The 22,250-nt window shown below is 39.8% G+C and overlaps 2 long non-coding RNA genes across 3 annotated transcripts; one reads left to right on the plus strand and one right to left on the minus strand.

The window, feature by feature from the left end:
* Positions 1 to 399: 399 nt before the first annotated feature.
* Positions 400 to 3,585, minus strand: LOC113348678. 2 transcript variants are annotated; one of them, XR_003359760.1, is made up of 3 exons: positions 1,819 to 3,585; positions 1,393 to 1,477; positions 400 to 838 (listed from the first exon to the last, which is right to left on the minus strand). It is a non-coding gene; the product is annotated as an uncharacterized LOC113348678 (long non-coding RNA). The 2 variants fall into 2 exon arrangements; XR_003359759.1 differs by having other exon boundaries at positions 400 to 844.
* Positions 3,586 to 3,889: 304 nt separating this feature from the next.
* Positions 3,890 to 5,055, plus strand: LOC113348680. The gene is made up of 4 exons (XR_003359762.1): positions 3,890 to 4,070; positions 4,208 to 4,293; positions 4,374 to 4,458; positions 4,824 to 5,055. It is a non-coding gene; the product is annotated as an uncharacterized LOC113348680 (long non-coding RNA).
* The last annotated feature ends 17,195 nt before the right edge of the window (positions 5,056 to 22,250 follow it).

Raw genomic sequence — 22,250 nt, forward strand, 5'->3', positions numbered from 1 at the left:
AGTTTAATATGATACTAACTGATCAATGCTAACTTTACTTTATTAAAACTATTATCACTATTATTTTCATTTAAAATCACTATTATAATATTTTTATTATTATCATTGATGGTTGAACTATTATTCTAGCTGCTCTTACAAAAATTATTGAATCCCAAAAATATTGTTAACATTTATGTAATTATAAACTGTTGATTCTACATATAAGTCAACGTATTCTATAAGTTTCTATGCGACTTTCAAGATTTATCAATCATATTAATCTCACTATTCTTTTTTAATATTGGACTGTGTACGTGTTCATACTTTTAGATTAATTATACTCAAATCCTAATTAGCTAAAGTTACCCTACAATTTTTACTTCATTACATAAACAAACAAATAATCAATCAATCAAATAAATCTTTTAATTATTGATAGCTTTTAGTGATTAAGATTTATCTCACAGCCCAACCCAGTTATAAACCAATCTATTTCCCTAACTGGAACTGACTATTCCTATTGTTTCCCATATAAGATCTAATAATGAGCTCTGATACCAACACTGTAGCGCCCCCAAAGCTAGCAGTTGACTAATCCAAGAGATTAACTAAATAAAGAGGCACTATGAATCCAAAACATTTACTTAAATATTCAATTAAGAAATCTACCACAAAACTTAACCCAAAACTAGCCCCGTTCAGAAATATATATATATACAAGAACTTCTCTCAACTGATACATATACAATAGTTGTTTGGTTTACAAATATAATATGCAACATAATAAACATATCAGAAGTTAAACAACTAAAGAACTCGACCCTTGAAGCTTTTGCTGCGCAACTCTGATCTGTCTCTGAAACTAAAAATGGGAATGGGTGAGCACATAACCCCTAAAAGGAGTTCCCTATAGGAATAACATTTAACTTTCATGCAATAATTGGAAATGATTTGAGAACAGTTCTTGTTTTCCCTAAACACTAAACACAACCAATTTCACAGAAGTAAACAATCATGTATATGGAACCAACTCCTTCCAAACAATATATAATACGGTGACTCGTCCCGCACCTAGATAGCTATACGGTGAACTCGTCCCGCACCTATTAAGCATAGCTCGAAAGTGAGTAGTATAAATGAAGGAGCAGCATCCTATATACCACAGATGGAAATTCTCATTTCCAAACAATCAAATGGAAATTCTTATTTTCCAAACAATTCACGAAGACAAACAAAGCATTACAATTCCTTTCCAAGCAATTGAAAGATTAAAAGAAATCAACAGTATTTTCGGAATTTTAAATAAAACAATGCATGGAATACACAATCAGATAATGCATGAATTTGTTAAGCTTAAATTTTGGTAAAAGAAAACAACAATAATTACAAAAGAGTTAAAAGTATTCCCACCTCTTCTGATGACAAGCCACGCCTACATCGAGATCCACGATCCACTGGTTCATCCTTTGCATCTATCGTTGTTAATATAGATTAACTGTTAATCACACAAAAAGTCTAAGAATCTAGCGAAAATGGCTCACTGGTCAGACTGACGGTCAACGTATAAAGTCAGGTCAACAGTCAAAGGAACTAACTCAGTCAAGGTTCACTAAGTCAGTACTGGGTCAAACCGATTCAAGACAGAGTTAACTCAGTCACTAAGACTGATTAAGGTAGGTCAGGTACACATGTGACTCAGTCAGATTAACTGAGTCAGCTGACTGGGATGACTATCAGGTATACTCCTATTGCGGACAAACTTCAACTCTAATTCAAAATCAACTCATTCATTCAAATTATAATTCAAAATTGATCTAGAAAGATAACACAGCCTACCTGCAATAGCAGAAGTTGCAAGCTTTTACAAGAGAGGTTCAAATCCATTTCAAACCACACTACACATCCATTACCACCAATAAATATCAGTTCTAGATTTAATCATCTCAACACCACCAGTTCATATAATACAACCACCATATCCCTTACTTACAGTGGTATCTCCAATTTCAGTAATACCAAAACATTATGACTCCATCTGCACTTCAGTTGAGACCACACTCACTACCACCAATAGTGTACCTATTTCAGCTCTATTCAAATCCATTTTACTTCGTCTTCACAAACAACACCATCTCCAGTTACCATACTAACTCCAACAGTTCTATGTGATACAACTCTCCTCCCTGTAAATAAACACAACTCCAAATTATAATCTCAACCACAATAATTCCTAAACAACCACAACCCTATCTTCTCTACTCCGCAGCACCCATCTTCATTATTCTCTGGTCACAGAACACTAATTCTAAACCACCAACAACTCTTAAGTTGTGACTGCAACTCTAAAGCTTCATACTTACAATCATCTTCAAACTACCCACACAGCTCACCGCCACCACCTGTTATCCACAGTTAAGAGCCAACACAAACAACATCACTTATAATTATAATTTCAAACCAAAAATATCCACTCTATGTAATCATTAGACCCAACAATCAATCATCTAGACTCATCACTTTAGTTCAATTAGTTTATCTCAGCAAGCCACCACCATGTACATCTTCTCAGGAAAAATACTCATATCATCTCTAATACATACTAAACTACAACCACAGTTCAATTTCATCACCCATGTCTTTGTAACTCACCAACCACTATCAACACAGATTACACTCCAAAATGTATTTCTATCTCACTGCACAGATCATCCTTTCAAGCATCTTCACCAATTCCCTTAGTTCCTAAACCTCTAGCAATTCAACTCTGACTCCATACCCCACCAGCCACTGGATTACAACATTCAACCTACCTCCATGTAATTCAATACAAAACATAGTTCCAATCCATACCCTTCTCTCAACACCAAGTTTCCAAAACAATCCCAATTTCATTATATCTTCAATAACAACTCATAACTCAAAACAGTACCATTTACAATGTAGCAATTCAATAGTCTAAGCAATTTAAACTAAAAATCCAATCTTGAATAAAATTAGAATCTTACCCAAGAACCAACATCCACATAATTACTTTTCCCCTAATTCAATTCTACTGAAACCCTACTTCCACTTTGGGGAAGAACACATGAAACCTAACTGCCTTCAATCTCTAATTCAAACTCAAAACACCCATCAACTCTTCAATTAAGCAAACCCATCTTTTAATTCCGTATATATCTTCTTAATTCTTACTCAAATCGAATTCCAACACCACATGCAGAAACCCTAACCCCTCGATCTTCACTGAATCAACTTCATAACTCAATTATACATAAACCCATCTTAATTTACTTGATTTCATCTTTAATATCACATAAATCCTTAATCGAACTCATCTCTCAAAAAAACCTAATATTCTTTCTCTACTTCACCTCTTCTTTTGAGCTTGAATCAACCAAAAACAATCATAACATCACCATAAACTATTCCATGATCTTCTCTACCTTCTGCTGATCACAAATTTTCTGTTTTGATCTCTCAAACCGAACCTCACAGTCGACTCTCAAAGCAGTAGAAGAAAAGAAAGATGAAACGAGAAGAAAAAGAGAAGAAGAAGAGAAGAAGAGGAAAGAAGAAGAAAAGAGAAAGTAAAAGTCTTCTCTTGACACGTCTTGGTGATAAGGCCAATGACCCATGATAAATGCAACCTTCCAAACGTTAAGGGAGGCCAGGTCGGTTAAGCTCCAAAATGTTTTTTTTGCCCTTCTTACTAATCTGATAAAATCTTCTTCATCCGGTATCCGAATGACACGTTCGAGTAGCCCATTTCGCGTAACTTTTCGAGACCTATTCAACGGTACTAGTTTCGTATCTAGGTCATTGTTAGATTAATTCCTATTAATTAGCGTTCGTGTTAAACTAATCGAGTCATTATCGGCTAACACATCACTTGACTAGTCTAATAGCGTTGACGAGCTAAAGGGTCTTTACAGTATTGTAGTTGGAAGGACTTTTACTTCACTAGGAAATTATCAAATTGGTGACAATGAACCATCAGGTTCTGGAGGGTTAACAAGTACGACTTCATGACATGTTTAGTTCACTGTTTAGTGCTCTTTCTCTCTGTACAAATGGGCCTCGCAATTGCTGTAAGCTTCTTTTCCATTCTCTTATTTGTCTTATTATATACTTATCCAATATGTCAATCCAGTTATTTCACTAAATTGGCTCTATAAACGCTCGCTGCGATATCTAATTGGAAGAATTTGTGATGCTTTGTTCGCAGGTTTATTTAATGATGCTCTCTTGTGAGATCAGAAAGGTTGGAGAACAAAGCCGCAACCATTATATCCCTTAGAAGTTGCAAGATTTGTAAGTTTCTATGTAGTATCTCCTTATAGTGATTTACTTGGCTTTTTTCAGTGGATTTTGAACCCTCTACGGTTGAGCAGACTCATTCATGGAAGCTTCGCTGTGGTTATGATCGTGCCAATGATGATAAAGATGTTTCCAACATCGAGGCCAAGATGAATGATGGTATGTCAGATATATTACAAGATGCTAGTGCAGACCTAAAAAGATATCACAGAATCCAGCGTAATTTGGGATTTGGCTGACTTCAGCTGGATTATAAGATGATCCCCAAATTCTGGTGCAGATTCAATGTTTTTACAGAACACCAATTATATGCGCAAGCTTTTGATCTATCATTGTTTTAACTTAGGTCATTGTAAGGAGGATTAGAGACAATGGAAACTTATCTAGTTGCCCATATTCATCATTTCCACAGATTTTGCCTGCTTGTACTTGCACATCATATTATTTCTTTATTAGTTTTTGACTCAATCTTTATAAGCATACTGGTTATCTGATTGGAAGAATTTGTGATGCTTTGTTCGCAGGTTGATTGAATGATGTTGTGTTATGAGATCAGAAATTAAGGTTGGAGAACAAAGCAGCAGCCATTAGGTCCCTTAGCAGCTGCAAGATTTGTAAGTTTATGTAGTATCTCCTTATAGTGATTTAAGTTAGAAGAACTTAGGAATTTCGTAACTTTACATGAACTGAACTTAGGAACCAATTATGTTTCTAATGTGTACACTAGTTTGTTGTGATACTTGGAATACATTTATATCAAATACTCATACCTTTTTTTAAAATCAATTGAAGAATCCATTTTTCATAATATGATACAGTTGTTTATGTTGAATGAATGAATGAATGAATGTATGTTGAATGAATGAATGAATGTATATTTGTGAAAATGATGAGTATGGGGAACTGAAGGGGGGGAAATGGATTTTGACCAGGTCAATCAAGACCTGACCTTTTTTTTAATGTTGCAAAATATTAGCAACGTCTTTGATCTGTTGCTAAATTAGAACCATAACCAATAACATTTTAGTTCCGGGTAGGGGTATTCTGTAATTAGAAACATCTTAGCAACGGCATACTTTGGTTGCGAATAAACAGCGTCGCAACGGCACAGTACATTACGAATCTCCGTTGCTGACCAAGAGTCGCAACATAGATTATGTCGTTGCAAAAAAATGCAATACCGTGTTTTGCAACGTCGATCTGTCGTTGCGACCCTAGTCAGCAACGGCCAGGCTCCGTTGCTAATCCCTAAAAACTGTGTAGTGTTCACGGACGGTCTCATTGATGTAATTATATCACGTCCATGCTTATTATTGGATGAGATAAATCCAAGTCAACACAAGATTACTCGTGTCTACTTTAAGAGGCTTGCTTGCTGGTACTTAAATGAGTAAGACTTCCCCGGTTGTTTCCTTTCATATTTTTAAAGACTCTACGGAAAGGGGGTTTGATCTTTCGGAACTGGAAGTTGATGGTTGTCAATCGCGTTAATAATACATCATAATTTGGTACTTAGGTTTTATTTGATGTAAACAGGTACAAATCCAGGAACATGACAATATGTGATATATATTTAAGATGAAAACACTTTGTTAGCATTCAATCATGGATCATTGTCATCTTACAAACCTAGTTCCGATCCTTGATGTGATACCAGAAATCATTTCGGTATACGATTTTATCTGGTTTCTGTATTTTATTTTTTTATTATCCCTGATCTGAAAGTTACCTGGTGATTTAAGGTTTATGGTAACGAGAAAACATGTAGAGGAAGTTCAAAATAAAAAAAACCTAAAACAAGAATTGGAAGTTTTGATCACCTAACCGGAGATCCCAGGAAACCACTCGGCCAAATGATTAAATCATCACGTATGTGTTGTCCAGATTATAGCAAGTATAAAACCTTAATTGTTGGAAAAGTATTTTCTCTGTTACACTTATATATATATATATTACGCGATAACTTTGCTTATTGTACTTCGAATCAAAACTAAATCTCTTATTTAGTAAACCCGATCCTTCATAGTCGTGATCGTGAGACCAAGTGGGCTTTGACAATGTAAGTTTAACTAATTAAATTTTAAATATATGTATAGTTAAGATATCAATACATGTTTGAGAGTATTGCACTCATCGAGTTCTTCATCAGTTCTTCGTCTTTCATTTTTTTATCTTCAAAGTAGGCAACCATGTTGATGGTAAATCTAAACCTGATACTCCAAAACTTAATTTCAACGAAGTAGGTTTAACAGTTTGTAGGGTTAAGTCATGTTTTTTTTTATATATTAAGACATATTTTTTTATATTAAGACATGTTTTTTTTTAATATTAAGACACGTTTTGTCGTTTAACATTAACAATTTTTTCAGACTTTTCCTATCAATGTTTGTAGAGTTCAACAGTTGTGTTCTAAAGAATTGTTTATCAAGATACAAGGATTTACTTTGGAGGCCCTATGAGTTTGGATTAATATGCCAATTATACTTTTTGATTTAAGTTAGACCCTTAATATATAGAGATGAATAATAAAGCATGATGAAAGTCAAGTAACTTTATTTTTTGTATTGAGCATAAGATCCTTGATTTAGGTTTCTCAATAAATTTCATTAATCTAGTAAAAACAATGTTTTTTTAGGGAACTTCCATTAATTTGGGGGAACCTAAAATTTGAAGTTACAACATGGTTGTCACAGTGATACTCTTGAATGCCAGAAATATTTTGGTTGTCTACAAAATTATTATGTTTGGAGACCAACGTATTTATGGTGTGTTTGGTTGCGAAATTTTGAAGAATGTTTACGGGACCAAGGAATTTGGTAGATCTACAATTCTTTTGGCGTGCTTGGAAAATTTCTCTATATTGGTGCTTCATTCCAAGTTTATAATCCCACCAAATCTTTCATATTGAGTTTGGTCGTCCCCAATATTTGTTGGGAAAGTTAAAGAGGCATTCAGGAACCACAAACCCTAGAATCTCTTATAAAAATCATTTATACTACTCATATCTTCTTTTTTACTGCAACCTCCTTCCTTACCGCGACAATACTTCATCTTTTGCTAAAACAAGCCATAATCTGATCTACTATTTATCTATTATAAAACTAGCCATAATCTGATCTACTATTTACTTACATTTTTTTCTGCTAAATGCGACTTTGTTATATTTTATATTTTAGTTTATTTAGTGAAAGGAAAATCTATTAACTAGAGAGGATAAATTTTTACATGCTCTAATGACCATCATCAAATGAAATTTGATAATTAATAAAATCCAGCACCAACTTGGCAAGCTTATCAACTAGCTAGACTATTACATTTTTTATTAACATATATAAAGAAAACATTACTAAAGTTTATATACTTAGTTTTTTTATACTAAGCAAAATATATTTGTATTTATAATCGATGTAATTATAGTTATTAGAAAGAAAATCGACCAAAGTTTTGTTATCTTTAAGAAACACCATGTTGTCAAACTTTCTTTGTGCAGCCTGGCTGCTTTTCTCTTGGCCATTTCTTCCGGTTCACTAGTAAATTTATCCCTACAAAATCACTAATTTTCCCATCCTTGGTAAACTTATTTTTTGAATAATTCAGGTAGCATCAAACATATACAATGTATCATATATTAGGGTTATTTTGGATGGTACATCTTAGCATTTAGTTTTAAAATTTGTCTGAGTTTTTTTTTAGGTCTTAGTAATATATTGACCATGTTTGACTGTGTGGACTATCCATATGAGAGCTTAAAGGTGAAATGACTTTTAACTTAGTTACTAGTTATACCAACAACTCATAAACTAAAGAGATTAATACTACTGGAGATGGCAGCCAAGAAAAGTGTTCGAGAACTAATAAGAAGGAAAAAAGTATTGGCTAAGGATGATATATATATTCTAGTAGATAATAATCCAATGAGTTATTCAAGCGTTGGTACTTAACAAATTTCCAACATCTTAGGATGACACCTAATATTTAAAATATTGAGAGTTGGTACCTGGACCGACGCTTGACTGTCATAGTCAAACTTTGACCTGACGGTTTTTAAATCTTAATATATATTTAATAAAAGATTTGTACAGTTTTAAAAATTACATCCCCAATTTATGCCCAATCAAAACAAAGTACCAAAAAATCAAATCAAAAAAATAAAGATGATTTGGTTTTTTAAAGAGCAAAAGCGAAGTCCCACCAAGTACCCTAATCGATGCACTATAAACGAAAATTCATTCCCACCACCATTAAAGCTAGTTGAATCATTGATAGGTCTAATACCACCACCATTACTAACCTGGTTCCACCACCACCACCATTTTTACACTCGCTTTCATACGTACATCCACTCTTATATTTTTCAAAAAAAATCTTCTTTTTTGCGGAAGACAACACCAAAAAATATTATGGTATATTTTTTTACAGATCTATTTATGAATCCTTCGTCGAATTTAGAAGTTGAAAAAGAAACCAAACCAAATTTCTTTGACTTCCCCAAATTTGGTCATAAATCAAACAAGGTTTTTATGAGATATAACTATTATTGTTGCTGGTGGCCTTAATGGGAATCAGCCGACAAGGGTTGTACCATTTCGAATTTTAAATTAATTAAAGTTAGTGAAGTATGATCATTGATTCTAGGTTCTTAGGCTAAATATTGTAAAAAGGAAGTTATTGTTTTCTGTTAAATTAGGTTTCGACTAATATTGGTTTGATGATGATTGGGTAAACATTTAGAATTCAAATTGGGTTGAGATGAGTTTTCCATCAGCAGTTGAGACTCATCTTCATTATCGATTGCACCACCATGAAAATTGAATCTACATTAGGGGAAGGCCAAATATAATTGAAAATTATAACATCCAACCGTTGGTCTAGGTACAAACCCTTAATATTTCAAATGTTGGGTACCATTTCTACGTGTTGGACATTCGTGTGTACTAACGGTTAAATATCTGTAATCTAATTATTACTGATTGTTCGAAAGTCATGAGCCTACTCCACTAATTCATGATTTTGTATGGAAAATTCCAACTAGGAATACTGGCAGTCTCCTTTAGCAATCATGTGAGATTAAAAAAAAATATTAAAGATTAATTGTTTAGCAATCATGTAAGATCCAGATACATAAAGATTAATTGTTTTGTAAAGATGGTGAAAAGTGGAGAAATTGGGTGATGTGGTGTTTGTCATCCGTACAATCGTCAATTCTAGAAAATGATAACTCCACAAAGGCTGAGAAACTTAATATGGTTTCAGGCTTCAACATCAACTCAAAAATACGAGTCCCGCATCTTCGATTTGCAGACAATACGGTCATTTTCTTTTTTGATGCAAAAGAGTACTTAGTGGAAATTTTGGTGTTGATAGTACAAGTATAAAAAGCGATCACTAGTTTAACAGTTAACCTTGGAGAAGAAAAGACCTAGCCGAAATCATGCATTGCAATGTGGAGTCATTTCTTTATAAATATATAAGGGAACATTATTTAAATACCCCTCAAAATTCATCCATTAAAATATATCTTTATTCAATTTTTAAAAATACTTCCATCTTCTGAAAAGCGGAAGCAACTAGTACAAGTTGTTTTCAGAAGTGGACGTAACTAGCACAAGTTGACTCCAAAAAAAATTAATTTTTACCCCTCGGACCCTCGGGGGTATTTGTGTAAAGTCAACAAAAATGGAGGGTATTTATAACATTCCCACATATTATATAGGAATGCCACTTGGCAGTTGCTGATGGTGGTTTTTAGCTTAAGGTCAAAATCGTAAAACTGTACATTTGACATGTCACAATGACCATTAGCACATTTATTGAATCAATCAGCATGCCTACGTAAGAATTATCGGGGTACCCTTTTTTTTACATGGGTCATGTTCCACGGCAGAACCCTTAACACTGACTGACATCATCTATGCCAAACCCTAATTCTCATGCTACCGCGCCAAAGCATGCCAACCATGCCAGCCGCACCACTGTGCCAATGGCAGACCATGCCAGCCACGTTGCCGCGCCAAGGCATGCCAACCGTGCCGGCCACATCACTGTGCCAACGGCATGCCATGCCAGCCGCACCTCCGCGCCAAGGCATGCCAACCATGCCAGCCGCACCAGATGTGCCAATGGCATGCCAACCACCTTGTTGCGCCATACCATGCCGGCCTTCCCTATGCGGCTACCAAAACGAAGGCGTGCGATGATCAACGGCCAGCCTTCCATCTTAGATGCAAATCTTAGCCGTCCAAGGTCGCCAAACAACGCATGGTAACCTTTGGCCCAAATCCTAGTTTTGGCCACGCCAAACCGCCCCAAGGCATGCCATGCCACATGTGCCAATGGCATGCCAACCACCTTGTCGCGCCATACCATGTCGGTCTTCCCTATGCGGCTATCAAAACGAAGGCGTGTGATGATCAACGGCCACCCTTCCATCTTAGATGCAAATCTTAGCTGTCCAAGGTCGCCAAACAACGCATGGTAACCTTTGGCCAACCCCAAAACCCTAGTTTGGCCGCGCCTAAACCATGCCAAGGCATGCCAACCATGCCACATGTGCCAATGGCATGCCGCGCCATCCACCTTGCCGCGCCTAAGCCATGCCATGCCGGCCTTCCCTTTACGGCTGCCAAAACGAAGGCGTGCGGCAATCAACGACCACCCTTCCATCTTAGATGCAAATCTCAGCCGTCCAAGGTCACCAACCAACGCATGGTAACCTTTGGCCCAACGCCAAAACCCTAGTTTGGCCGCGCCTAAACCACGACAAGGCATGCCGACCATGCCAAATGTGACAACGGCATGCCGCGCCATCCACCTTGCCGCGCCTAAGCCATGCCATGCCGGCCTTCCCTTCACGGCTTCCAAAACGAAGGCGTGCGACAATCAACGACCACCCTTCCATCTTAGATGCAAATCTCATCCGTCCAAGGTCACCAACCAATACATGATAACCTTTGGCCCAACGCAAGAACCCTAGTTTTGGTTACGCCCAAACCACGCCAAGGCATGTCGTCCATGTCACATGTGCCAATGGAATGCCAGCCACCTTGCCGCGGCATACCATGTCGGCCTTCCCTATGCGGTTACCAAAACAAAGGCTCGCGACGATCAACTGCCATCCTTCCATCTAAGATGCGAATCTTAGCCTTCCAAGGTCGCCAACCAACCCATGGTAACCTTTGGCCCAAAACCCTAGTTTTGGTCACGCCCAAACCGCGCCAAGGCATTCGGCCATGCCACATGTGCCAATGGCATGCCAGCCACCTTGCCGTGCCATACCATGCCGGACTTGCCTATGCGGTTACCAAAAAAAAGGCTGGCGACGATCAACGGCCATCCTTCCATCTAAGATGCAAATCTTAGCCGTCCAAGGTCGCCAACCAACACATGGTAACCTTTGGCCCAAGGCTAAAACCTTTGTTTTGGCCACGCCCAAACCGCGCAAAGGCATGCCAGCCATGCCACATGTGCTAATGGCATGCCAACCACCTTGTCGCGCTATACCATGTCGGCCTTCCATATGCGGCTACCAAAACAAAGGCTTGCGAAGATCAACGGTCACTTTTCCATCTAAGATGGAGATCTTAGCCATCCAAGGTTACCAGCTAACGCATGGAAACCTTTGGCCCGACGCCAAGCCCTAGTTTGGTCGCGCCCAAACAAAGCCAAAACCCTAACTTTTGGCCGCGCCTAAACTAGGCCATATTAAAGCCGTACCGGCCATGCTTTCATGTCACTGGCTACCAAATGAAGGGTTGCAATAATCAACGGCTACCCTTCCTCCCAAGATGCAAAATCTCGACCGTCGAAGGTCACTACCCAGCCGGCAATTCTCCCAAGCTCAACTTGCCGAAAAACAAGAAGGTACATGTTTTCCACGAAAACACTGAGACATCAACACATGTCACAAACCGTGGGGTGCTCATTGGGTATTGGTTTGGCGGTTTACAGCGTGCGGCGTACACTACGCCCGTTATAAGACAGTGTCATAAGGATGAGGCGGTTAGTAAATACAGGGAGTAATGGTGAAACGCTTTCTTTTATGGAACATCAATTCCAGGAGTTAACGGTTAGCACCTCCTCCCATTTACTCATCCGTTTTCCATTTCTTACGAGACCAGAGTACGTTTCACTTCAACTTGTATAAATAGGTCTTACCTATTTCCACCGAACAACAGGTTCAAGTCAGGAGGATACAACACTCAGAAAATATTTGCTAGCTTTCCATCTGTTAGCTTCCCACTTTCTGATACAAGTTGTGAAACAACTACTCTTCCAGAATCAACTATTCTGGTCTCAACACTCTCTTCGCTTCCGTCCCCAAAATCAACCCTTCTCCTTCACTTTGTGACCGAAGCAAGTCTGGTTCGGCCATTTCTTGGTTTAATCCGGATTTGTACAGATTGATCTCTCGAATTTAAAGTACTCCCTTGCAGTACATTGTTTAGGGTTTAAACTCGTTTCTCACCCACACACCCGAAATTACCAAAATCAGCAGAAATCGTTTTCACCCTCAAACAATTGGCGACCACAGTGGGAGGGTGATCTTTCGGTCACGATGTCAATTTTCAATCCTCGATTTCATACCTCGACCCATACGTCAGGACAGTAAAATCAAACGATCCGTTCAGGAATCGACGACTCAACTACTAGGCGGCTCGATTACCAGTCGTGACATGGCAAGGGACGACTGGGGACTTCCGAGGGGTTATAAGAAAACGGTCCGCCCAGGGATCGGCAACACGACAAGGAATGACTGGGGACTTTCCACAGTTATGACGATGTTTCCCACAAAACTCGGTAAGTCTTTCCTAGAAAAAATACGTGGTTTACTACTTCATGTTTTCACGAGAATGATGAAACCAATAGCCATGTTATGTTTCATCTCATGCTCTCTGTCGAAAAGCAATGCTCACAATTTAGTGGCTTTCCTGGGATGTTTGTACCATTCACAATCGTAACCAAAAAGCATTGCTATTCTAAAAACAATTCGTTCCAAATAATAATCCAAAACCCTCAAGGTAACATTTGTCTGTCAAACCAAAAATCCAGGAAACCAAAATCGTAAACTAGACGTTTCATTTGCCTTTCAAAAAAAAAACCTAAAATAAGAAGTTCAGAAGACAGAAATGCGTTCAAGGAAAGTTTTTCAACAATGGCTTGCTCTTCTTGGAAAAAGCCTCTTTCGTGATTTGGAGATCCGCCCTCTTCAACTTCAGCTTCCTAGACAACTTTTCGACTTCCGCTTCCTGCTTCTTCACCATATCCGCAGAAGGACCTTCGACTGTTTCGGCCAACAACTTTTCAACCTCAGAGAAACCTTCAACGAACCAAGGAACATTGAACTCGAAGTTTACACACATGTCACGATGGAACCTCCAGCTCGAGACTACATCCTAAGTAACAGTATTACAAGTCATATTGCACATGTCGTCAATCGAAGACAAAGCTTCCTCCACAAGCTTAACCAACGCAAATCGACTAGCAATTTTCTTGGTCGTGGCAATATGTCCGTAGCTTTTCCATATCCTGGTGGATAGCGCCGCGTGTTTGACTGGCACACTAAATACCCCGATCAACACATGATCCGGATGAGGAACCATATATGGAGGGTTGAAAGTGGCGCCCGCGACTGCATCAGCAACCAACAAGGGATTCCTAACGACAATTGCACCTGCAGCCACTGGAGTACTCTCCATTGTCTGAGTCATAATGACGTTTCATCTCGATCAACATCCATTTCAAGGTCGCCTGGTGCAGCTATCATAGTTGGAGACAAAGCTGTATCTCCGCCAGTCTCCGTCTCAGGGCCATCTTCAGAAACGACTTCCCCCTATGATATCACGGATTAGATATTTTCCAAAGAAAAAGGAAGAGAGGAAAGAAGAAAAAACATGCGGGAGACTCACTGATTCGCTTTCAGACCGACTAGAGGAAGATTCAACACTGCTGTCGGAAGAACTACTCTCGCCATCACTGGACTCTGAACTTTCATCCTTCTCGGGTTCCCCATCACCATAAATAGGCTCAGCACCGCCACCATCCGTCTCGAGAAACGATGTTTTCTGACTACTTGCAAGTTTGGTAAAGGTGTTCATGCTGCTGAGACCCTGGGCAAGATACAGAGACGGATACTCAGAAAAAAAATAAGGATATACGCGATCCAACTAAAATCAAGAGGAAAAGCATACGTACCCGCATATTAGACGAACTGAAAGTCGGTAGGGCTGTTGAATCTGACTGGAAACCGTCTGCACGGCTTTTAGACCTTCGCTCCTTCACTTGGGGACTATCTGCATTTGGGCTAACGGATTTTCGCTTGGTCGAAGAAGGATCCCTCAGCAGTGGGTGCTCCGCTAAAACCGCAGGAGAAGGCTTACCACGACGGTTTTCTACCACATCATTCATGAATCCATGGATAGCGAGAAACTCATCCTGCCAAAATATGTTATATTTGGAGGTTGTTGATGGATTTATTTTCGCGAGCGAAAAAGGGAGACTTTTACCAACACAAGAACACTAGTATCGAGAAGAGTTGGCAAAGAGTCTTCTGGAACAACCGACTGACAAACGAGTGGGACCCCTTGGTCAAAACCCATATGTCGAGCCGCCCTATCGATATTGTAAGAAACTGCTTTGCAAGATCCTCAAAAGAAAGACAGCACATGACCGAGCGAGCAGCTTCGCATGGACACCATCTATCCAACACTCATATCCTCTTTATCAGAAGACAAAGACATGCTCGGAGCAGGAGCAAAGGTATTGATCTGAGTTATGGACGCATGCACCGGAGCCCATTTGTTTTGGGTACAAAATGTCACGGGTTCAAATCCGGGCAAAAATTGACCGCGTGCGAGTTGTCAAGGAATCCAACCAGGTTCGAACCAATCTTTGGGCGCCTATTCGACCAAGGAAGTATCCTAGAACCACCCCAAAACTCAAGAAGTACGGCCAATGGTTTTGGAGCATACCTTTCGAAGTGCTCCCACAGCCACGCTTGGAGAAAGGCGGCATGAATGTACGAATCCACTTTCATGTAGCCATTTGAAGCGCACATGTCCGCGACTAGATGATCCAAGTGTGTGTACAGAGAACCAAGAAACAAGCCGCCAATAAGGAGAACGACACCTTTTGCCAATTTTATGGCAAACTTGATAAGTTCCTGTCTTATCTCCTTCTTACCAGAGCCGTCATCGAAAATATCTCTGAATAACCAAAGAGCCAAGAACGCTGCGACATGAAGTGTAATATTTTTCTGATTTGGCTCCAACTCATCAGGAAACCATTGAGACACTCACCATGCCAAGCCATCCGCACCATGCCTTGGCCCCACTACGCCAAGTCGTCCACATGCTTTGCCTCACCAAACCGCGCCTTGCCTTGGCCCCACCATGCCAAGTCGTCCGCGCCATTGTCGTGGCCCCACCATGCCAAGCCGTCCGCGCCATTACCTTGGCCCGACCATGCCAAGCCATCCGCGCCATGACTTGCCGCGCCAACACCAACAACTCTCCAAGCCAACGTCATGATGTTCCCTAACCCAGCCAAGGTAATACATGGCCAGACTAAGCCGACGATCTTTATCTCACCACTTCACGGTCTACACCACAAATAGAATCTACGCAAGGTCGCCAAACATGAGGATCATGAACTCTCCTTACCTCTCGAAAAAGGTTAGTCGGACTTTCCTGACCATCTTTTCACGACCTGTCATTTCGATTTTTGTCCTCGCCTGTCACCATCTTATGCTTACCTCGCAACAATGCTCATATTCCGAGCTAAGCAGGGGACTTAATGTTGATGGTGGTTTTTAGCTTAGGGTCAAAATCGTAAAACTATACATCTGACATGACGTCACTATAACCATTAGCACATTTATTGAATCAATCAGCATTCCTACGTAAGAATTATCGGAGTACCTTTTTTTTTACATGGGTCATGTTCTGCGGCAGAACCCTTAACACTGACTGACATCATCTATGCCAAACCCTAATTCTCAGGCTACCGCGCCAAGGCATGCCAACCATGCCAGCCGCACCACTGTGCAAATGGCAGACCATGCCAGCCACGTCACCGCGCCAAGGCATGCCAACCATGTCAGCCGCACCACATGTGCCAATGGCATGACAACCACCTTGCTGCGCCATACCATGCTGGCCTTCCATATGCAGCTACCAAAAGGAAGGAGTTCGATTATCAACGGACACCCTTCCATATTAGATGCAAATCTTAGCCATCCAAGGTCGCCAAACAACGCATGGTAACCTTTGTCCCAAACCCTAGTTTTGGCCACGCCAAACCGCGCCAAGGCATGCCATGCCACATGTGCCAATGGCATGCCAACCACCATGCCGACCTTACCTATGCGGCTACCAACACGAAGGCGTACGATGATTAACGGCCACCCTTCCATCTTAGATGCAAATCTTAGCCATCCAGGGTCGCTAAACAACGCATGGTAACCTTTGGCCCCACGCCAAAACCCTAGTTTGGTCGCGCCTAAACCACGCCAAGGCATGCCGACCATGCCACATATGCCAATGGCATGCCACGCCATCCACCTTGCCGTGCCTAAGCCATGCCATGCCGGCCTTCCCTCCATGGCTGCCAAAACGAAGGCGTGCGACAATCAACGGGCACCCTTCCATCTTAGATGCAAATCTCAGCCGTCCAAAGTCCCCAACCAACGCATGGTAACCTTTGGCCCAACGCCAAAACCCTAGTTTGGCCGCGCCTAAACCACGCCAAGGCATGCCAACCATGCCACATGTGCCAATGGCATGCCACGACATCCACCTTGTCGCGCCTAAGCCATGCCATTCCGGCCTTGCCTTCACGGCTGCCAAAACGAAGGCGCGCGACAATCAACGGCCACCCTTCAATCTTAGATGCAAATCTCAGCCGTCCAAGGTCACCGACCAACACAAGGTAACTTTTGGCCCAATGTCAAAACCCTAGTTTTGGTCATGCCCAAATCGCGCCAAGCCATGCCGACCATGCCACATATGCCAATGGAATGCCATCCACCTTGTCGCGCCATAGCATGCCGGCCTTCCCTATGCGGTTACTAAAACAAAGGCTTGCGACAATCAACGACCATCCTTCCATATAAAATGCAAATCTTAGTCGTCCAAGGTCGCCAACCAACTCATGGTTACCTTTGGCACAAAACCCTAGTTTTGGTCACGTCCAAACCGTGACAAGGCATGCCGGCCATGCCACATGTGCCAATGGAATGGCAGCCACCTTGCCGCGCCATACATGTCGACCTTCCCTATGCGGTTACCAAAACAAAGGCTGGCGACGATCAACATCCATCCTTCCATATAAGATGCAAATCTTAGATGTACAAGGTCACCAACCAACGCATGGTAACCTTTGTCCCAACGCCAAAAACTTTGTTTCGGCCACGCCCAAACCGCGCCAAGGCATGCCAGCCATGCCACATGTGCCAATGGCATGCCAACCACCTTGCCGCGCTATACCATGTCGGCCTTCCCTATGCGGCTACCAGAACAAAGGCTTGCGAAGATCAACGGACACTTTTCCATCTAAGATGCAGATCTTAGCCGTCCAAGGTTACCAGCTAACGCATGGAAACCTTTGGCCCGACGCCAAGCCCTAGTTTGGTCGCGCCCAAACAAATCCAAAACCCTAACTTTTGGCCGCGCCTAAACTAGGCCATATTAAAGCCGTACCGGCCATGCTTTCATGCCACTGGCTACCAAACGAAGGGTTGCAATAATCAACGGCTACCCTTCCTCTCAAGATGCAAAATCTCGACCGTCGAAGGTCACCACCGACTGGAAAGTCTTCAAATCTCAACTTGCGAACAACAACATGCTACATATGTTCCACGAAAACACTCGAGACATCAACACATGTCACAAACTGGGGGATGCTCATTGGGTATTGGTTTGGCGGTTTACAGCGTGCGACGTACACTACGCCCGTTATAAGACAGTGTCATAAGGATGAGGCGGTTAGTAAATACAAGGAGTAATGGTGAAACTCTTTCTTTTATGGAATCAATTCCAGGCATTACCGTTTACCACCTCCTCCCATTTACTCATCCGTTTTCCATTTCTTACGAGACCAGAGTACGTTTCACTTCGACTTGTATAAATTGGTCTTACCTATTTCCACCGAACAACAGGTTCAGGTCAGGAGGATACAACACTCAGAAAATATTTGCTAGCTTTTCATCTGTTAGCTTCCCACTTTCTGATACAAGTTGTGAAACAACTACTCTTCCAGAATCAACTATTCTGGTCTCAACACTCTCTTCGCTTCCCTCCCCAAAACCAACCCTTCTCCTTCACTTTGTGACCGAAGCAAGTCTGGAACGGCCATTTCTTGGTTTAGGTCGGATTTGTACATATTGATCTCTCAAATCTAAAGTACTCCCTTGCAGTACATTGTTTAGGGTTTAAACTCGTTTCTCACCCACACACCCGAAATTACCAAAATCAGCAGAAATCGTTTTCACCTTCAAACAACAGTATAGTCAAACAAGTTACAATATGAGATATTATCATTGAGAGATTTTAAAAGAAGCTCGCAAGATGGAAGAGAAGATTCTTTTCAAAAGCATCCAAAATACAACTCATCGACCTACCAGTATATTTCATGTCCCTTATGCAAATGGCAAGTATTTTTGAGAAGAAGCTGAAATGAATAACGATATATTTTTTGGCGCTACACCTGAAAAGAGAAAGAATAGCTGGGTATCATGGGATAAATTGAGCAAGCCGAAGGAATTAGCGGGAGTGGGAATCAGAAGTTTGAGGGTGGCCAAACAAAGAACTATAATCAAAATGGGGTTGGAGATATGTAAATGAGAAAAATGCAATGTGGAAAACGGTCATACAACTGAAGAGAAGATCTGATAAAGATGATTTATGTCCAAACCAATACACGCAACCATATGAAAGAGGTTTTTGGAGGGATATTCAGAACGAGATAAAGGGTTAATGAAAACGATGTTTCCAATCAAGATTGTTAATGGCAAATAAGCAAAATTTTGGAAGGACATATGGTGGGGCGCTGCACCTTTCTTTATAGCTCACCAGAAAGCCTTCAAAGATGCAAAAATAATAAAGACGTAAAAGTATATGATCTATTTCACAAGGGAAGTGAAAAATTATACTCAAAAATCAACCTGCAGGTGATAAAATCGATGAGTTTATACACTAATTTGACTTACTGGGAGATCCTCCAATCCTGAGTAGTGTTGAGGATACACTATCATGTAGCACAAACATAGATTACTCTGTCAAGGAAATGCATGGCTAATAAAACATGATGGTATACCCCAGCTCATAACTTCAAGTATGTTTGGAGGAAGAAACATATCACTAAAAATTCAGCTCTTCACTTGGTTTGTCGTCCAAAATGCACTACCGACGATAGACGATCTAAACAAGAGAGGTTGTAATATTAAAGAAGTAAACTGATTCTCGTGCAACAAATGAGGAAAATGTTTCACATTGATTACTATATATTGCATCTTTTCCATATTCATATGAGATTATTTCATAGCTAAAATGAGCGTTATCTGGACACATAATCCATCAATAGAAGAACAGCCTTTGTTAGTAATACACAAGGGAAGAAGGTAAAACTCTCATCCTGTCTGCAGTTATGTGGTGTCTGTGGTTTGACCAGAACAAAATGGCGAAAATAAAAGGTAAAGAAAAGGATACCATCATCAATGAGGTTAAGCGACAAATATTTCAAAGGGATTCTCTCTTAAACTAGTTCAAATTCGTTCAAATCGGGAAATTGTAATGAAATATGACGCTTAATGGATTTACTTCATCTTGATGGGCCTGTTTGTGCAGGTTGTATCACACATTTTCCTTCAACAAAATCTAAGCCTTTCCGCCTCAAAAAAAATAAGAAACCTATTATAGGGGTTGTTGAATCCATTAGAGGGGCTTTACCATGATCCTAATGTCTAGTTAGTTGGTTAGGGGATGTCCTAAAAGTATTGTAAATGTATAGGTTATTCTTTCTCAATTAAACCTAAAAAAAAAAAAAACTTTTTAATCCTAATCATCAACAACAACCCAAAATCAATTATCATCAACAACAATTCAATGATAACCAAAAATTAATCATCATCAACAACAATTCAAAATCAATCATCATTAATAACCCTTCCATCGATCAAACCTTAAAAAAAAACAACAACGAATTCTCTAATTCTAATTAATGACCCAAAATCAATCGATTGCAAATGAGATCGAAGTATGTTATTTTTCTCAATCAAGTTCGAAAAAAATCTAATTTAGAACCAGTTACGGTTGGCTTTTTGGGTTTCAGAAGCCAACCGTAACTCGTTACCGTTGGATTTAGTGAGTTATGATTGGTTTCGAAAAACCAAAAATTTGAGTTACAATTGGCTTTTTGGTTTTCAGAAGCCAACCAGAACTCGTTACAGTTGGTTTTAGTGAGTTACAGTTGGTTTCCAAAAACCAAAAATATGAGTTATGATTGGATTTAATGAGTTACAGTTGGTTTCGAAAAACCAAAAACATAAGTTACGGTGGGATTGGTTTCAGCGAGTTACGGTTGGCTTTAGTGTGTTATGGTTGGCTTCATAAAAAAAAACAATCATAACTTTTATACGGTTTGACTCATCAAAAAAAATTCAACCATAACTATAAAAAGGTTGATTAGTCATTATTAAAAAAAAAATAATAAGCGACTTTTGAAATTACCATCTAATGACCGATTTTTTCCTATTAAATCAGCTCCTCTAATGGATTTCTCATCCCCTGTAACAAGATTCAAAAATAAATAAAATAAAGGGGTAATTTGTGTTACCTTCCCTGTAAAGATTGGTAATTTACATTACCTTCCCTACAAAAATAAAACTAGCAAAACCTCCACTCGTCAAAATCAACATCAAAAGCGACCCAAACAACTGGTTCCGGTTCCTATGGTGTCTGGAACCGACACGTTGGCAAGAGTGTTGGGCGCCTATAGAGCCTCGTTTAATTGGGGGACCCCAAAAAATAATTGGGGGCCTCACACTAGAGGACAAAAAGGGTCATGAAATAGCATTTGGAGGATATCCCTTAACCTATTTTTTTTAAAATGCCAAAACTACCCTTAAATTATTACATGTGATTAAGTTAATTAAGTGGATTAAGATGTTAATTAGTTTAGTTAGATTAAAATCAGATTTGGGGATAATTTTTGGATAAAATGAATATTGTGTTTTTGTGTTGTGGAGAAAGAGAAGTTGAGTTTTTTGGGGGAAAAGTTAGGGTTATTTGAAATGAATGATCGTAGTGGAGGAAATGATGTTGGTGAAGCTTCAAACAACAACAATGATTGTGTTGATGGCAAGATTGTCTCAACTAATCATATAGATTGGATGTTTGATGAGGAGATGTTGATAGAGGAAGCTATGAACAATGGTGCAAATGAAGATCCCATTGCTCAAAATGAAGGAACCAACACTCAAAATGAGGAACCCCAAGCTCAAAACAGTCTGGTAAACATCTTATACCCTTAGATTTGTCTGTTTGTTGCTCCAAGTGGCCGAATCATCCACACCATGGAAGAACGCAGTGTAAGGGTCGTCATAGTCGGGGTTGTTAATACCCAAACGACTATAGAATGTCGTCACTATATTGACACTCCCAATGAAGACTAAAACCTGCAACTTTCCCAGGTTATGAAAAATCGTTAGGTTAGTGTGATAAATAGTAACAACCCTTTTTACCAGGTCAATTAGAGTCGTTATGTCAATTTGTTTACACAAGAACGACCCCTTCTCTGTAGAAACATAGACTAAGGGTCGTTAAAAGTTTAGTCCTATAAAATGACGATCCTAATTTTCCGTTGCAAATTTTAAGTGCGTCGTTAGGTTCCCTAGTAATATGGCGTAACGACTCTCACACTGGATTATCATAATTTTGATTTCATAAAATCATTTCATT

This window comes from Papaver somniferum, chromosome 2 (genome assembly GCF_003573695.1).
Source record: "Papaver somniferum cultivar HN1 chromosome 2, ASM357369v1, whole genome shotgun sequence".
NCBI classification, from domain to species: domain Eukaryota; kingdom Viridiplantae; phylum Streptophyta; class Magnoliopsida; order Ranunculales; family Papaveraceae; genus Papaver; species Papaver somniferum.